Genomic DNA, 17,487 nt, shown 5'->3' on the forward strand with positions numbered 1-17,487 from the left:
GTGGACATCCCATATTTGGTTTATCCATTCATTAATTGATAGACTTTTTTCCTGCTTTTTGGCTATTATGAATAATACTAATATTAACATTTATGTACAAGTCTTTTTGTGTGTGGATACATGCTTTGAATTCTCTTGGATATATAACCAGGAGTGGAATTGCTAGATCATATGAAAACAATTTTATGTTTGAACTTTTTGAAGAACATTCAAACTGTTTTCCAAACTGGCTGTGCAAGTTTACATTGCCACCAGCAGTATACGATGATTCCAATTTCTCCAGGCCAACACTTGTTATTATTGATCTTTCTTATTATAGTCTTCTAAGGTTATTATTTTTTAATAGAAAATGGCTTTCAATTTGTGGAATTTTAAATACCAGCAGCCCTGGGAGAGGTATTTGTAAGAAGCTATGGTTAATTATGTAAATATTATCTTCTCTTGGGGGTGGTTTCAGAAAATATGGACTTCTTTTTTTTTTTTTAATTAGAAGACTGTACATTTGACAGTAGCCTTTCACTATAAGTAGCTCTCCAAAGATTTATATAACTGAGTTAAGGAATCACTATTATAAGTAAATCATCTTAGAATTCAAAGTTTTAACATTAATTTATTCAGAAGATCACATTCGAATTAATATTTCCTATGTTTTGGATCAAATTTTATGTGCTATTAAATGTTTTATTTTTTATATGTATGCTCTGATTTATTCCATCAGTATTCTCCCTAAGTAGATTAACCCTCTTTTAAAGGCAGCAGTTCTGTTTTATATGTTCCTGAGAGCTGTGAAGGGTCTGGGATTCTACCTTACTTTCCAGCTAACAAATAAGCCTGCCACAGTTTCATGGTTGCTGGCAGAAGACACAGGCCTTCTCAGTCAGAGACAAAGAACTCTGTTACTTACCACAATAGCAATAGCCAGAATATCAGCATTTTCCTTTGCCTCTTCCCCAGTCTCCAGTTTGTTCAGGGTGACATGAAGAGGGACAAGTGACATCAGCACACACAATGCATTATGTCACCCAAGAGGAACATTAAACTTGAGAGAAAGATACTGTTTCTGTTTTCCATGTCTGTTTACTATATAAAACATTCTTGAAATGATAGCCCAGAACAAAGGCAGTCAGTGCTTCTGCTTACAAGATATACAGAAGTGTGAGACCCATGAAGAATTGACTTCCAATAGTTCTTTTTAACTATAATGTAGCTCTCAAAGTGTTTTGTACCTAGGAAGTTATAAGTTCGTTGATTTAATTTTGTTTTGCCATGCAGCATATATCAAGCGATGAATTTGTGAAATAAATATTTATTTTCTGTAAAATCTTCTGATTAGACCAAATGCGTCCCATTTTATAACAGTAATGATTTTGTCGAGTTAAACTTTAACTTCTCTGCGATCATTGCCAAAAGAAAACTAGGTTATCTTTTGTAATGCATAAAAAATAATGTATATGTGTAATAAGTAGATGTGCTACTTTAAGAGATTATCAACTGAAATAAGTAATACAAAATCAAACAAGTTAATTTTTAATTAATTGCAATAAACTGGAGTGCTTAACATGAAGCTCCTCTCAACTAAATCCATTACTATCATTTAAAAAATTTATTTTATATTAATGTAAAAATACCAAGGGTAATAACCTGAAAGTAGTTGAGCTGGAGGAGTGAAGAGAAACCATCAACACCCTTGTTCAGACTCCCATAATTCACTTGGTGTTAACCACCTCCCCACTGAGGGAAGCTATAATACATAGAGTGCTTATTTTCTTTCCCCTTTATTTATTTATTTTCCCTACTGACATTTATTACTTTAATGATACTTAGGTGCTGTAGAATAAATGCCTCTGTTTCAGACATACAGAAAATCCAATAATCTATCACTTTGATAAACCATTCCATTAGTAGGGAATAACTACAAATATTCTATATGCAAGTACTTTATATCATTCTGGAAATACAATCAAGAGGCAATGCTTTAAGGCTACACATTAAGGCTACTTTGGTTATTTAAATGTGTATAAGCAACAAGGGCACTTTTGCAAAAGGTAGTATAAATTAAATAGTATCTCCATCTTAGGAAAAGAAAAGCTATTACAAGCCAACTACACATTCAAAATGGTATCTTACAACTTATTGCTATTATTCTCATGCAGGGTAGATTATTGCTCACAACCGCACATTTCAGAACACCAAGCAGTTTTCATATTTTTGTTACCTTTTAAGCGAGGTGACATCAGAATAAAAACTTTTAAAATTAAACTTTTCTTTTCTGTTAAAAGTGAAATTTATTACAATACAGTGAGTGCAAGTGTTATTAAAAATGCTTGTTAAAATTATAGTGTCTATATAATTTTTCTAATATAAATATTGGAAATAACAACTTTAACAGTTCTATACATACATAGTACACTGAAAACATAAAATCATGCACAAGGCTAAAATATCACTTTGCACATTATCCTTTTAGGTATTACTCGTGTCTTCTGATCCCAGCATCATTACAGAATATGAAGGAGTTACAAACTTCAAGGTTTCAGTGTTTTCAATGTATGTCAGTTATCACACATTAACAATGCTTTAAAATCATTGCTTATATTCTACACGTGGTTCTAGTTCCCATATTTCCCTTTCTCGATAGGTCTTGGACAAAAAGTTGATCTAGAAAACCTATGATTATAGGACCCAGCATGACATGAATTCTCAATGACTCATTTAAAAGTGGCATAAAGTGGCATATATATATATATATATATATATATATATATATATTTAAGTCCTACAGGGCCTGAAAGACAATAAGTATATCGCATGTAAATAAGATAAAGCAGCTCACCCTCTGCTTGCTTACTTGGCTCCACGTCTCTATAGGAAGGAGAAGCCGAGCCATGAAGAAGTTAGGGCAAATTGGAACTGCTGGGAGTGTGTGTGTTTGGGGGGCTGGAGGGGCTGGTGAGGGTGTGTAGGGAGCAGCATAGGGAAGGAGCTGGGGAGAAATGTCATATTATGAAGGGAAATTAAACAGCGTTACTTATCCATTCTTCCCCATCCTGCTAAAGCAGGGGCCAGTTCCAGCCCAGCCTCCCTCCCCTGCCTCCCAGTGGGGGATTCGTCCCCCCAGCATTGTGAAGGCAGCCACTGCCTTTCAGACAATGTGAAGCCATAGCTGTTCCCTACTGAGAACACTTCACAAATGTGAGGAACAGGCTATAAGTTATAGGTTTGGACATTTCACAAATACCAAGGATAGTCTGAAGTAGGCCTCAACATGAGGGGCAGGGGAAACAGTTTTTACAAGCAGCTAATGCCCAGAGAGGCTAAGGGGTTCAGCCAAGGGGAAGGCAATGCTTCTTCCTTCATGACAGCACTTCTCAGGCTTTAACGTGCATGCGATTCACTTGGGATCTCATCAGAATGTATTAGGTTGAGGGTGGGGCCTCAGACTCTGCATTTGTAATAAGCTCCTATGGACCACGCTTCGAGATGCTGATGCTCTTGGTCTATGGACCACACTTGGAGAAGCAAGAGTCTGCAACATAAAGAGGGAGCCGCCTCTGTGTCTCTGGACCACAGGTATATCTTGGAAGTCCTGGGCAGAGCTGAGACAGCCCCAGTGCTATGTACCCACTCAAGCACGTCCCCAGGGAAAAGGTGGAGATGCAGCACACTGAGTGAGCAACTGTCTACAAGACTGTGTTAACATATTTTCTGAGAGCACCAGGACTCTATGAACAGCTAAACAAATAACATAATTCAACTTGAGTAAATGGAGAGATCTACTGGCTGGGAATAAAACTAACCTTTTCCCCATGTAGTCCTCCTTAAAGTGAACATGATTACAAAGGTATAAAAAAACAGCATTTTAAATTTCATAGTAAAAGGCCACATTTGCACACATGTACATACAGTATGAATTCTAAGAAATTAAATGCATTTTTTCAGAATAAAGCACGTGCTACCACTGCTCCCAGCTAAAATCATCTCCTCTTCCAAATATAAGGAAAAAAACCTTGAATTGTAAGGAAAACCACTGCATTGCCTGCCAGCACCAGGCCACAGGCTCCCCATTTGATCACAGGCACCTGAGCAAGAATAACAGGAAATCCAAAGGCAGAAACAACCCTTCCGGTAGTGAAAAAATAAGTCCGTTCCCGACAGGCACTACTTGTTGCATCGGCGTCATATGTTGCTCGTTTGGCAATAAAATAGGGGATGGGAGAGATGACGTGGAATATCAGGGCAAACAAGGGTCAGTAAACACCGTAATCCTCTAAGGCACATCCCAGCATAAGAAAAGTCAGCCCAATAGCCCCAGTGAAGGATAATGCCACAAGAGCTTTAACGCCCGCCGTGTCTCCTGAGCTGGGGCCGCGGCTGCTTCCGGCTTCTTGCTATGGCCCCGCCCTTCTTTCCCCTTTAACTTATCCATTGTCCAACCTTGATTCCCCTCTCCCATACTTAGGTAATTAATTTTTTGGTTACCTAAATGCAGACAGTCACTAATATTTCTTCTTATTTGTTTCATGTGGTTTAGTACATTGCCCTTAGTAATACTGTGCTACCTGTCTCGAGAATTCAACATATTACCTTTCTTTCAATAATTCTTTCATTCATAGTAATCTTTGAAAATCTTTATTCCACCAACTTTAAATATACTTTTGTTCTATGAAGCTTAATAGTGGTTTCATTAGAACAAAGTTTTCTGCATTTATTGGTTTTCTTATTTTGAAAATGAAAATATTTCTATATAGTTCTGAGTTTACTGTTATATCTCAAATGTTTCATTCTGCTTTAGAATTCAGTTAAAGACTTCTGATTTTAGCTTTAGACAAACATATTCTTCCTAGTGTCTTGTAGGAAATATTTTTTCTCTTCCCTGGAGCTAGTGTTTGATGTCACAGAGTATGCCCCTGACAAACAAGGCCTGTTCTTTGACCTGACCTCTATGGTCAGAATTGCCCTTCTTCCATCCTTCTGTTTTCCAAAGGGTTAACTTTTGGTTTCCAGACTAAGACTTAATACATTTAGTTAAAATAGGAAAGATTTATTCAGTTATTGTCTAGAAAAATGTAAAAAGGTGAGCATTCATTTGCTTATATTACCCCTCACCCTGGACATTAGCAATGACATCTCCATCAAAAACAAAATAGATTCATTCAAGCAGGAAAAAATAAAAATCTTCACTTGAGTCATTTAAGTGAAGGTTTAAACGTTTCTTGTATCAATGAGATAATATTTCAATTCTCCATTTAACTTACAGAGGTAAAGGGGAAAAAAAGAGGGGTGAGGATTGTGGATGCAGTGTCTATTCCTTCTTGGATCTAAATATTGACTCTGCCAAGTGTGGTCTTTTCCAGGAATTAGATAACTAAAAAAATAAAATAAAATTCCAGTGAAACGAATCCAGCCCAATATTATCTTTAATTCAATGTAAACATACCTTATATAGCCTAATAGTTTCTACTAACACACTATCTTTAATCCTAGTAATTTATATTTTTATAGTTTCTGTATCATGCCTAAAATGTTGCTTACTCTAATTAGCTTATGGTCAACAGTATCTTTAATTAGAAATATTGGTAATCTGTCCCCTGCAGCATTTCATTTAGTGTGTTTCATTTTAGTGGTTCCAGGATGATTATTGTAATGAACAGAGTGATAAAAAGTACCATTAAGCAGAAATGAAATAGAATACCCATCAGGGCAAAAAGGGTTGTGGGTTTGTGTGTTAGTAAAAGAATGATCTGTACTTCGAATACAGTATTAAAACTGTCAATAAGTTGGCATTGAGTGTACCTTTGAAATTCTATCAGTAGCAAATATCTGATATTGTGATTTGTTTCTAACAATTAGAGGTAGAGTGTAGGATGAAGGACACAGAGTTAAACTAAAAAATGGCCAATTCATTGAAAAACAGTTCGGATAGCACCAATAATATTGTTGAAACTGACTAAAGTTGATATGAATAATGTAAAAAAGTTATGTGAGAAAATCACCAGCAGACTTGTGTGTCTATCATGAAATTCATTGTTAGGGATGGTGGGAGAAATCAGTCTTATGTTTATGCCTGGTATTCTTGTCAAGTGCATATATTAAAGTGAATGGTGTTTATTTGACATCTTTATATTTTATTTAATGATGATGTTTTCCTTAGAGATCTTTATTTTCTGAAACAATTTTAAGAATTTGTTTTATAATTAAATGCAACAGATTTTTGTATTTCATGGCATTAACAGATGCATACCTACTGGGACTTCAAGTCTAGATTACATAACATCTAGCAATGTCTATGACTAAGTCTTATTTGTCATCAGAAAAACATCTTCCAACTTGGGTAGAAGATACATTCGAGGTTCTGTAAGTTTTTAGATATAAAGTCATGCATATTAGAAAAATATATCCAAAGGAAGGTGGCTAGCTACTGCCTCTAATATCAGGTAGATATGTGGAATGTTTGCACAAATAAAATCAACTAGATTCTCAGTTCTCAATGTCTTCATCAAACTCTTGTTGATCAACCCAGGTATTGCATTGATTCTTGACTTTTGGGAGATTATGGTTTCCTTTCAAAATTTGCTTAAAATTATACGGAGTCCCTCTAGAAAAATGTGCGTGCACATAGATAAATTCAGAAGGATGGTGGATCTCCTGGAGCCATTCACAGATCCCCTAGGGATTTCAGGAACCCAAGGTTAAACAGGGCATAAGTATAATATTAAGCATCATTCAGCCTTTCTAACAAGGCTAGATATTCCCAAGTGTAAGTGTTAGTAATAATCTATTCCTTATAAAGTTGTGAGTATTCTGCATGGTAAATCACACAAAGGGTTTGGCATAGATGTTGGCACATAGTAAGAAGACAAAACATTGTAGATCTTTGGAAATAAAACTTAGTGGGACTATATTATTCCACTTTATTGCCCATTTATTAGTACTATTATCTTTCTAAAAACTGGGGAATGTCTGCTTTTTTTTTTTTTGTGGTTCGCGGACCTCCCAGTGTCGTGGCCTCTCCCGTTGCGGAGCACAGGCTCCGGACGCGCAGGCTCAGCGGCCGTGGCTCACGGGCCCAGCCGCTCCGCGGCATGTGGGATCCTCCCGGACCGGGGCACAAACCCGCATCCCCTGCATCGGTAGGCGGACTCCCAACCACTGCACCACCAGGGAAGCCCAATGTCTGCTTTTTAACACAAACTATACGTTCAGTGTATTGGTCAAATCTTCTAGAATTTTAATTTTATTCTTTTATTATCTTTTTCAACCGAAGGTATAGTCTTGGTTTATTTATTTATTTTTATTCTAAGATAACTAAATTTGAATGAGTTTCACATATTCAAAAGTGAAATAATCCTTGAATGCATAGTGATTCTAAAATATAAATCTGTTGGGGACCATCAGAGGTTGCTAGAGAACCAACTCATCAGTCTGAATATGGGTAAATAGAAGAAATACTTAAGCATTTAACCTAACTTTCCTATAAAACATTGTGCCACAGGAACACTTTTTCTTTGTAGAAGTATTCTAGCTAATACATGAAGAAAGAATGACAGAATTAAAATATTACGATTTTGTAATCCCCCAATGAGATAATGAATCTAGGCACTAAGCAACAGTGGACATTAATAAGAGTGAGAGGAAAAGAGGAATAGAGAGAAACAGACGTTATGTGCCTCATGATGGAATTCTACATCTGTGAAGTGTACTTGTAGAAACTCTGAATCTAACCCGATCAGGACTCTGGATTTAACTATCAGGTTACAGAAGCAAGTATTTTAAATGATACCATGAGGATGGAAGCAGCAAGATCCATACTGTGAAAAGCTCTACAAAACAAATGACCAGATTCTTCACAAATAAATCATAGGGAATTAAGAGAGGGAGGGCTACCTATAAGATGAAAGAGACAAATGATCTATCAGCCCAATGCAATGTGTGGGCCTAACTGGACTCCATGATTCTGACTGAATCAAAATAACAGTTAAGAAAAAAACAAATTGCTATTAGGGATAATCTTAAATTTTTCATAGTGGCATAATAGTATTACAGATATAATATAGAAAAAGTCTTTCTATTTAATGATACATACCATGAAATATTTAAACTGAAGTAAAAGAATATGTGGGATTTACTTCAAAATAATCCTGTTAGGTGGGGTGTAGATGAAAAAGAGGACACCCCCAAACTGGTGAGTTTTTAAAGCTGGGCGATGGCTGCCTGGAGTTTTATTGTCCTGTTCTTTTTACCTGTTTATACATTGACATTTTCCATGGTAAAATTTTTATAAGAATGAAATATCACAAAGTTTCACACCTGTCATAGGGTCAGTAAAGTTTTCTATGGCATATTGAAGCTACATGTTCATATCTATTAAGATCCATTTACAAGGTATGATATAGCTATGGAATTGTATTGCTTTGCGAATGACTACCAAAGCTGGTTTAGTAACTGTTTTTTTTTAATTCAGAAGATTATGTTAACCTGTTTTATGGAGGAGTTGCTTATGTATCTTTTATGCCATTTAATATTATATAAATAATCATAAGGAACTCTCTATTTAAAGAAATTATAGTAAATAAATTCTACATAATAGATAATAACATATATTTGCATTATAGATATAAACTATCTTATGTCATTTATGGCTGAAGTCAGAAATGAATACAGAATATAAATATGTGTATGATTTCAAAAAGGAATCTAGTATTGAGGATTTATTTACGTTTTAAGGTAGATAAAGCAAGAATCAAATTTACTAGCAAATTAAGGTAATTTGAGTGACATTTATCAGTAACATCTTTTTTTCCTTTTTGTGTTTTCTTTTTCTTATGCTTTTGAATAAAAGTTGATTTGGGGGGCCTTCATTTATACTAATGTGATCTATTTGTACACATCAATGTTTTCTCTTAATAGACTCAAAAGTAAGATTATGAAATAGGAGCTTAGAGCTTGACAGATTAATCAGATGAGTGAATGGTCATTCAGTGACCACAGTCAAAATGTCCTCCTGGTTATGAAGATATGTGACTTGGTGTGACACTAGATTCTGTTCTTGGCCATGGTCTGTTCAACAATGACCCAGATGAAGCCTGAGAGGCTCATTTGTTTTTTCCTTTTACATAATGAGAAAAAGGAACACTGCATTTCCTGCTTATGTTTAATTTCCTATGGAAAATAAACCTGATGATAACAATGATGTTTCATTGTACAAACAAATTGGTAGGGACTGTAATTTAGCAGTGGGAGTATGAATAATTCCTATTAATCGGCAATGCATGATTTAAAACTTTATTTTTGTACAAAGTGTAAGGCTGAAGGATACATCTCCACTCACACTTTTGTTAATGGAAGAACCAAAGAAACAAAACCTAGCTTATAATGATGCAGTTAAATTAATCAAGGAAACAAAGCATCTTCCCAGATTGAGGGTACTCTTCAAATTTTCTAATATAAAATTCCAGGACAACTGCTCAAATGAATACAAAATCAATGTCTTCAGTAAAATTAGGAGAGTTGAGGACACCAACAAAGACCTTTTACCAACTCACATTCAAAACATAAAATTATCATTATCGTAACTAAGAGAATACAAAGAATAGGACTATTTGCCATTTATAGTAAAAAGAAGAATGCAGTCGGTGATATCATGGAGAGAATTCCTTAGTCAGAGACAAGCTCTCAGAGAGCATAAATACAGCCACAGTGCACTCAGGCAGGAGAGGAAAAAGTGACTGCATTGCTCAGCTACTACCAAAATACATAGGTGCTGAGGAGGAAGACATTTTTTCTCTTCTTTTATAAGCCTTTCTAGCTTGTCTAAGAATTAAATTGATATGAGACAGATTAACAGGAGAAAATCAAACAGTTGATAATAGCATATATACATGGGAGACCCAGGAAAACTGAGTAAATCGATAAAATGGCCAAAATCCTCACCTTAAATACCATTTTCAGCTAAAGACAAAAGAAGATGCTGGGGGTAGTGGTTTAGAACTTCAGAGAGGGGAGGAAGGCAATTCACCTGGAGACAGAAACACAAATATTTGGTAAACAAATGTTCGCTGGACCCTGCGTAGACACTGGGACACAGAGCGGACCCTGATCTGTAGGCCCTGCCAAGTTTCCCCTACCACTCCTAGCCCTGATGATTTGCAGATACCTCTGGTGAGAGCTCTATTCCAGGAACAAGCCCTTTATCTAAATTTTCTCAGGCAATTAAGGGGGTAACAAGACAAACTTCCCGAGTCTTCTGTTTCTTAAGAATAGTCACCCTAAATTAATCCTTATGCCAAGGAGGTATATTTTGGGGTGGCAAATTTTGCTTCCCTACATAAGCAAAGAGTAAGAATATCTGATTAGGGCTTCCCTGGTGGCGCAGTGGTTGAGAGTCCGCCTGCCGATGCAGGGGACCACGGGTTCGTGCCCCGGTCTGGGAAGATCCCACATGCCGCGGAGCAGCTGGGCCCGTGAGCCGTGGCCGCTGATCCTGCGCGTCCGGAGCCTGTGCTCCACAACGGGAGAGGCCACAACAGTGAGAGGCCCGCGTACCACACACACAAAAAAAGAATATCTGATTAATTAAAAGGGCCTTGAGGCAAGAAGCAGCCAAGACAATATGAACCACACAGTATAATTCTGACAGAACCAGAATTACTACCGTAGTCATAGTGGTAAAAATTATTGCCAGTTGATTATTGAGAAAGAACTGGAGAGTATTAATTAGTAGAATTCACTGCTTTTATAGTTCATACATATAAATAAGCGGAAATGAGAGATTTGCTGTTTAAGCTATACAGCAATAGATAACTAATATACATACTAAGGCAGAGTCATTTTCTGAACTGTCTGTTTATTCCTCATAGAGCTTAATACAGGGCCTTGTATGTGGCAACCATGTAATCCCATGCTTACCACAGTACCTGGATCATACTACATACTCAATAAATATTTGTCAGATTAATTGTATGAATAATAGCAATAAAAAATCTACTGAATGCTAACAATGTACCAAGCATCTTTAAATGTTTCACATATATTTACCCTTTTAATCATCACAACAGCCCTGTGAGGTAAGTTCAGTCATCAACCTCATTTTATAAATGAGGAAATTGTGGTCTAGAGAGGTTAAGAAACTTGCCCAAAATGGCATGGCTTCTAAGTGGTAGAGTCTGTAATTGAACCCAGGTAGTCTGACTCCAGCATACACTGCTTTTGGCTACTACATGTTGCTGCTTCTAATGAATCAACGAATATTTGCTCAGTGAAAGAATGCATCACCTGATCATATATATTGACCTGAAATAAATTGACTGCCAGATATTTCTCCAGAAAAAATGGGTTTGTTCAAGATCAACAGAGAATTGTACTTCAGAGTCTGCAACCATGGTGAGCCACGTGCAAGTTCCTTCATGGCAAGGGAAGGAGAACACTTTTATGGGGAGGAAAATGAAGTTGGGAGGTATAGTTAAAAAAAAAAAAAAAAAAAGAGTCCTGGCTTTCCATTGGCTGAGTCCTTGCCAGGAAAGAAGAGGAGTCTTTCTTCTTCCTGTTGGGCCTTGCTGTCATCATATGGCATGAGAGCTCCCCTTTTCCTGACTCTCTTTAATTGAGGTTGCTGCTGCTGCTGATGATGATTTTTTTACATTTTCCCCTTTTGATTGAGAACTTTCTCTGATAGCATCACTCATCAAAAGTCAGGTTTTTTGGTTTCAGTGGCTTTTTGTCCCTTGATGTCAGGGAAGGACCTATCCTGGGTGTAGTGTCTCATGTTGGAGGGAGAGTAAACAGATTAGAAACCTACTAAGATGACATTCAAGTAATGAGGAGGGGTAGGAGGGAGAACTTTTAGGTACTTTTTATCTAAAGTCCTATATGTTATCAGCATCATAGACATTGGAGTTCATCTGAAGCATTATATCATTATCAAAGTTTTGGTGACAAACTTCTAACAGGCCTCATCTCAATATCTTACGAAAGCTGTCTTATCAGATGTCATCTGCTTCAATCGCAGGAAATCTTTATTTTCAGGTCACCAGATGAAGTGAAGTTCCAGTCAGGATTTGGTGTTTCTTTAGGTTTTATCATGTGAATCCAACAGTCTGTTCTTTGGAGTTTGGCAGTACAAGGGTTGGTTAGCAGTACCCAATATGGGACTGTCCAGCAAGGTTGTTGAGGGTTCTTCTGGAGATAGCTTTTCCAGTAGATGAAATTTTCAGGTTGCAAGGTGTGATGATTAAGGTTTTCATCTCCCAAGAGCTCGCTGTGAAAAGATCGCTTTACCAAAACATAGTTATTTTTAATAGAGCAATTAGGCCTTTGCAGTATTGGAGTATATTTCCTTTTATCAGTCGTGGGCCAAAAGAAGCAAAATTCAAATGCATGGGGCATCCTGCGACTGTCTCAAAGGGTGAGAGTTTACGAGTTCCAAAAGGGGTGAATCTTAGATTTAGGAAGGCCAATGGCAGTGCTTTTGCCCAAGGTATTTCGAGGGTTTCTACAGATTGAGCTGAGTCTTACTAATGCTGTTAGTACATTCTTCTAAATCAGTAAAAGTGTTGTAAACTGACCAAACAGCACAGACTTGTCAAAACACCTGGTCAGTAAAATGGGTTCCTTAATCACTATGAAGTTTGAGAGGAGGTCTTTCCAAAAAGGTTTTTGCCAAAGAAGGGGCAGTAGATTATTTCATTCTAGTGTGAAAACATACCAGACCATTGCTAAAACATATTTATATTCATAAGACAGAGGAAGTTCTGTGCAATTCATTTCCCAGGTCTCTAATGGTCCATTAGGCAGTTTAAAATATTTGATAGCAGTATCAACAGGCTTCCTGAGGTTGTACTTCAGACAAGTGGGACAAATGAAGTAGACATTTTTTGTGGCCTTGCTAATGTTTTCCTACTAATATTGATTCATGAATTCTGTTGTCTTGTCAGGAGAACAATGGTTTAATGAATGTAGAGTGTTGAGGAGTGAGAATTTTATAGTCTCCGGTAGGACTAGGTTATTATTTGGTTCAAACCAGAGCTTTTTCTCTCTCTTTTTTTTTTTTTTTGGGTACGCGGGCCTCTCGCTGTTGTGGCCTCTCCCGTTGCGGAACACAGGCTCCGGACGCGCAGGCTCAGCGGCCATGGCTCACGGGCACAGCCGCTCTGCAGCATGTGGGATCTTCCCAGACCCGGGCACGAACCCATGTCCCCTGCAGCGGCAGGCGGACTCTCAACCACTGCACCACCAGGGAAGCCCCAGAGCTTTCTCTTTTTATCAAAACAACAACTGTCAAATTTCCAATCTTGATTTTTCCTTTCCTAAGTCCAATTCTGAGTTTTCTCTAGCCAATTTTTCCAAGTTATCATTTGGGGAAATATCCCTTTGGACCATGACAGAGGTTTGGCTGCTGTTGGTCCCTTTAACAACAGCATTCCTTGTGGAAATGTCAGCAAGGTGATTTCCCTTAGCTTCTGGTGAGTCAAGTTTAGAATGCCTGGGAATCTTAATAATAGCTAAAGCAGTAGGTAAAGTATTGCATCCAATAATTCCTGAACGTAGAAGCCACTTTAAATGTTATTACTACTGGAAATAAGGCAGCCACATTGCTTCCATGACATCCACAAATCATGAACTACTTCAAAAGCATACCTACTATCCGTATAAATATTAGCAGTTTTGCCCGTGGCTAAAGTACAAGGCCATGTAAGAGCATATAACTCAGCCTGTTGGGCTGCAGTAGCCTTAGGTAAAGGTGCTGCCTCAATAACATAAAAAGGAGTTGTAATAGTATACCCAGCACAATATTCGCCACGGTCAATTTTTAAATAAGAATGACCAGTGAACCATGAGAAGTCAGCATTACCCAAAGAAATTTCCTGCAGATCATCATGAGGAATCAGGAGGTGATCTGTCAGTGTTAAACAGTCCTGAGGGACTTTGTTGATAATGCAGTGAGGAGAGTAGCAGGATTAAGGTTACTACCATGTAAAAGAGTTATATGAGAAGAGTTAACAGAAGGACTTACTAGGAGGTGACATGGCTGGCTGATAAATATTGAATGTGACGAGAATTCAGGAGGGCTTCTACCGTGTGAGGTATAAAAATGATTGAAGGGGATCACACGATGATTTTGTCAGTGGCCTTAACCAAATAAAAACAGTGGCTGTAATGGCTTTAAGGCAAGGAGGGTATCTTCATTCCACAGAGTCCATTTGTTGGCTATAATACCCTATGGGTTGATGTTGGTCCCCATGTTTTTGGGTAGCAGCCCAAGGGCATTCCCTTCCTTTTCATATACAAACAAGAAAAAAGTGAATCTAAGAATTAGGATGCCCAGGGGCAGGTGGGTTCTTCACACTTTCCTTTAATACCTCCTTGGCTTTGTCATTTGGTACTTTCCATTGAATTGGGTTGGTTGTTTGTTATTTAGTAAAACATACAGAGGTTTGGCCATAAAAGAGAAATTGGAATTCAGTTTTGGCAGTAACCAACTAACCTGAGAAAACCTCCCAATCGGTGCTTAGTTTTGGGAAACACAGGACACGAAGTCTATCTGGATCTAGATGTAGCCCTTGTTTTGATATCAGGTGCCCTAAATATTTAATCTGGGATTGGGAAAACTGCAATTTTTCTTTGGGGACCTCATGTCCCTTTAAGGCTAAAAGCTTTAGCAAGTGGATTCTGTCTTCCTGTGAGGAGGCTTGAGAAGGAGATCAAAGAAGCAAATCATCCACATATTACACCAAAGTAGACCCTCTAAGGAACGTCATATCATCCAGATCAGCCTTCAGGATTTGTAAGAAATTAGAAGGATTCTCAGTAAAACTCTACAGCGTTACTGTCCAGGTAAATTGTTTTTCTTCCCAAGTGAAGGCAAAAAGGTATTGGCTACCTTCATCAACTGGAATACAAAAGAATGTGCTGCATAATACAATTACAGTAAAGAATTCACTTCTGGTGGGAATAAATGTTAGTAACTAGTAATGAATGAGGGTTAGGGACAACAAGGTGTCAGGGATAACAGTGTTTTTTATTGCTCAGAGGTGGTAGACGAACCTTCACTCTCAGCCCTTAGGTTTTCTCACTGGTAAACTGTGAGTGTTACAGGTGATAGTACAAAGAATTATGAGGCCTTAAGCCTTGTAATCTTCTACTGTGGGCTTAATGCCTTGAAGGGCTTCTTTACTTATAGAATATTAATTATCAGAAGAGATTTTAAGTGGTCTATATGAATCTTGATGGGAGGTACACTGTGCATTTTGCCAACATCATTTGGAGATTTTACCCATAAGGAAGGTGGTAACTGATTCAATAGGGACAAATAATCAGTGTTTTGAGAATCATTTCTGGTACTGTGAGAGATGGAACAAATAAAAGTTGTCAGAGGATTATTTAATTCATCTGGTTGGTTACATTGATGACTACTGTCAAATTCTAGAATTATTTCCCCCTGTTGGGAGAAAGAAATTCTGGCATGATACTTTTCTAAGAAGTCTGGCCTAATACATGTATGGGACAGAGGAATAAAGGAGAAATGGGTGTTTATCTCTCAAAGGTCCTAAACAAAATGCAATAGGTTCCGAGACAGACACCTCTTGAGGTTCATTAGAGATCCCCACTATTTGACCTGCTCTAGTACTCTGAGGCAGGGGCTGCTTTATAGTAGTGGAGTTGAGTATTGAGAGTATGGCTCTATCGTCAATTAGGACTGGCAGAGATTCATCCCCAATTTGGAGAAATGTTTCTCTAAACTGATTAAGAGGAAGGATTAGGAAGAGTCCCTGTAGTTCCTCGGAGCGCTGTCATTAAGAATTGGGGGGCTTCCCTGGTGGCACAGTGGTTGAGAGTCCGCCTGCCGATGCAAGGGACACGGGTTCGTGCCCCGGTCTGGGAAGATCCCACATGCTGTGGAGCAGCTGGGCCGGTGAGCCATGGCCGCTGAGCCTGTGCGTCCGGATCCTGTGCTCCACAACGGGAGAGGCCGCAAAAACAAAACAAAACAAAAAAGAAACAGAATTGGGAAAACATTGGAAAGGCTCGTTAGAAGGCCGAAGGCACGTAGTGCTTGAATTTGTAATAATCATATCTCCAAGTCCTGTTTATTTGTAATAATAACAGAAACTAGGAGGATTTTGGTTTTGTTTAGGTGCCTTTGTTTGTTACAGTTGACGTTTAAGAATTTTGGTGGTCTTCCTTGAGGGTGACTTGTCTAGAGTATAAGAAAGCTGGTTTGCCTGATTAAATCTAGAGTGGACACAGTTTCCCATTCCATTCTGGCCCTTTTTACTTGAAGGGAAAGATTCAATTCAGCCTATTAATAAGCATAGAGTTAAAAGCTACACTGCTGTGCTCTACACCTGAAGGAGGATCGGAATTTTATTTTATTTATTTATATTTTGATTCAACACATATTTATTGAGTGCTTAAATGCACCAGGCATGAATATTTACTGGGCACCTACCATGTACCAAGCTCTATCTAGGCCCTGGAGATGAAGTGTTGAGCAAACAGACAGAGGCCCTGCTGTCCTGGGGGTGATTCCAGGAATGGGAGTTAGAATAAAAATGCATAAATAAATAACTGAACAGTTTCAATTTAAATAGTGATAAGTGCAGTGAGGAAAACACAACCAGTGATGGCGGTGGTGTCTTCTGACAGCCCCTGTTGGGGTCCTCTGCATTCAGGAACTTCCCTCCCCTGCCCCTTCTGGTCTGGGGGTGGTCACGGCTCCCCTCTGTTGCCAGGCCCCAGGTGCTGCACTACCCACTCCTACTGTCTTCCAGAATTTTATTTTAAAATCTTAAATTGATTGTAATAGTTATGAACAGATTAATAAGATTTTGGTGTGCCAGCCTGCATTTTGTTCCAGTCAACAGGCTTTGGAACAGCCCTAGGACTTGCTCAGTGAAGTCACCTGGTGCTTACTTGAGTCTGCTTATACAAGAGTTAGCAGTTCATCCCAACAGTTGTAATCCTAGAGACCTTTCAGGATTTTCCCAATTAGTCATATTCATTCAATGCTAGGCCTGGCCTTTACCAACAGGCATATAAACTAGCTGATATAAGTCAGAGAAACAAGTTTGATAAGTTTGAATGAATATATTAAATTCCTCAGCAAATTTATGAGGATCTTCAGTTACTTTAGGAAAATCTTTGACAATGGCTGGCAGTTCAGATTTAGTCCGGGGAAAACAAGAAATTAGGGTTTTAGCCTCTGGATCCTCAGAAGGCTTAATTTTAAAGAGACAGGTTCTGGCAGTTTCAAAGGAAAAGGGAGTGGGTAGAGAACAGCGGAGGTTTGGTGACAGAATTTGTATTGGGGAATTGAGGATATAGAGGAGGTGTAGAAGGGAAGGAGGAAGGTGGAACCAGAGGTAGAGTCTGGCCATGAGGAGCCAAGGGAGAGAGAGAGGATGGTGCCAAAGGAGGAGCCTGAGGCAAAGAAGCTAAGGAAGAGGATCCTGAGGCTTTGGGAGCCATTTTATCTTGCTTTGACTCAGTTAA

At 38.2% G+C, this 17,487-nt stretch overlaps 1 protein-coding gene and 1 pseudogene across 1 annotated transcript in view; one reads left to right on the forward strand and one right to left on the reverse strand.

Annotated features, from left to right (window-relative positions):
• The window catches only part of NAALADL2 (N-acetylated alpha-linked acidic dipeptidase like 2), a 950,604-nt gene that overhangs the window by 450,902 nt on the left and 482,215 nt on the right, over positions 1–17,487 (forward strand). The window lies entirely within an intron of this gene.
• On the reverse strand, positions 3,953–11,989 carry LOC132520765 (leptin receptor gene-related protein-like; annotated as a pseudogene).

This window comes from Lagenorhynchus albirostris, chromosome 5 (assembly GCF_949774975.1).
Source record: "Lagenorhynchus albirostris chromosome 5, mLagAlb1.1, whole genome shotgun sequence".
In the NCBI taxonomy this organism is placed as follows: domain Eukaryota; kingdom Metazoa; phylum Chordata; class Mammalia; order Artiodactyla; family Delphinidae; genus Lagenorhynchus; species Lagenorhynchus albirostris.